The sequence below is a fragment of the Crocuta crocuta genome, unplaced genomic scaffold (genome assembly GCF_008692635.1).
Source record: "Crocuta crocuta isolate KB4526 unplaced genomic scaffold, BGI_CrCroc_1.0 scaffold518, whole genome shotgun sequence".
In the NCBI taxonomy this organism is placed as follows: Eukaryota; Metazoa; Chordata; class Mammalia; order Carnivora; family Hyaenidae; genus Crocuta; species Crocuta crocuta.
The window spans coordinates 1,736,462-1,738,196 of NW_027530514.1; positions in this window are offsets into that span (position 1 = coordinate 1,736,462).

Consider the following 1,735-nt stretch of genomic DNA (forward strand, 5'->3'; position numbering starts at 1 on the left):
AAAGAAAATTAGTGAATCTTTTTTATACAGTTCAGTAACCACTGGCTCTTCCATCCAGCTAACACACAAGGCATTTCTCTTCTACTGCATTAAAAATTCCAACAGAATGAACGAGGCTTCAGTAATCTTTGCATTACTGGGTGGTCGGGTGTGTGTGCTGCTTTATAGTATTTAAGAAAAGCCTTTGCTGAGTTCCCTCCCCCACCTTTCTGCCCCAGGATACTGACATTGATTTCAGGGCGTGAACCCCTAGACCAGACCAAGACACATTTCCCGGAGGCTGTGTTATATTTACAGTCCCATTAGGATAGCAGACAGTGGGGAATGGGTGCAATGGATTCATTGTTCCCTATGTTAGGATGCACTGATCTGCAGAGTTTATAGTATGAGTTGTGACTGAAAGAGGGAGGTTGTGGGGACGGAATTCTAGCCCTTGGGTGGGGGAACCAGGAGTGCATGTAAACTATACATTTCACCCTCAGGTTTCAGACTCTGAGCAGGAAGTTAGGGAAACTCACAGACGCGCCGACGCCTGATGATACCTGATGATAGTCGGAGCAGCAAGGTTAGGCTAAGAAACTGAGGAATCTCAAAAAGGCTGGAGGGGGTGGAGTGAGATGGGGGATCAGCCCCACAGCTCTACAGCGCGCCCTCACACCGAATGCGCAATCGGAAGGATGTATTTGTGAACAAGACTAAGCAAGACAAACAACCGAGAGAAGATGGGCTAAGAAATTATTTATCATGGGCTGGCGGGGGGCGCGAGGAAAGGCTTTCCTGGTGCTTTTGCAAGCATCTCCCTGGGACCTGACTATGAAGCCTGGCCCCTCTGCTTTCTTCTTGGTACATTACAGACAGCCAGGGACTCAGCTAGTACGTCCACTAGATAGAAAAAGTCCTAAGTAAGCACCAGTTGTTTACTCGTGGTTTTCCAGACATTGTCGTGTTCTGTAGGTCTCCGCACGCTCTGTTTGATTTTGATTGCACCTTGTTTACATCTCGGAGGGCCAGCCCCGCCCGGCAGGGCTGTGTCGAAAGTGATTTCTTCAGGCCACGCAGCGAGGAAGCCACTGGCTAGGCTCGGGGGACCCACGTTCTATTTCCACTTGGCCACTTGCCACTGACCCCGGAGCAATCACTTTAAACCCTGAGCCTCAGCTTCTCATCCATAAAATAAAGGTGACTTTTACTTCCCAGGCCTCTTTAAAAGGATCGTCGGGAGGGTCAAACGGAATAATTCTGATGACGGCGAACTGTGAGGAAATGGGACTCCAAATGACTGAAGGAAAAATAAGTTAAACGTACTCGGCTGGAGTTTTAGAAATTCCCCCCAGTGATCTCACTGCAGCCCCGAAGCAACCGTTTGGATGGATTCTTCCTTGTGGACCATCTCACATGCCCAACACCTATGCGTGGTACCCCCTCCGTGTCCCCGGCGCTTCCATCGATCGCTGCCTTTCAGTGAAAGCGCTTTCTGCGGCCGCTGTTGGGCACACACCCCAGCACAACAACCCTGCAGCTGGGGACCGGAGAGAAGGGATCCTTTACCCTCCCCGCCTTTCTCCCCTCAACTCCCACCCTAGGTCTCTCGAGTTCTCCGCACATGAATGGGGTTTCCCGGATGATCTCTGAAGACCTCGCAGTATTTCGGAAAGCGAAGCGCGCGCGACCAGCCCACGAGCATCCAGCCCTGCGCGGGGGGCGTGCGGCCCCGCGGGGACCCCCCTCCCGCTCC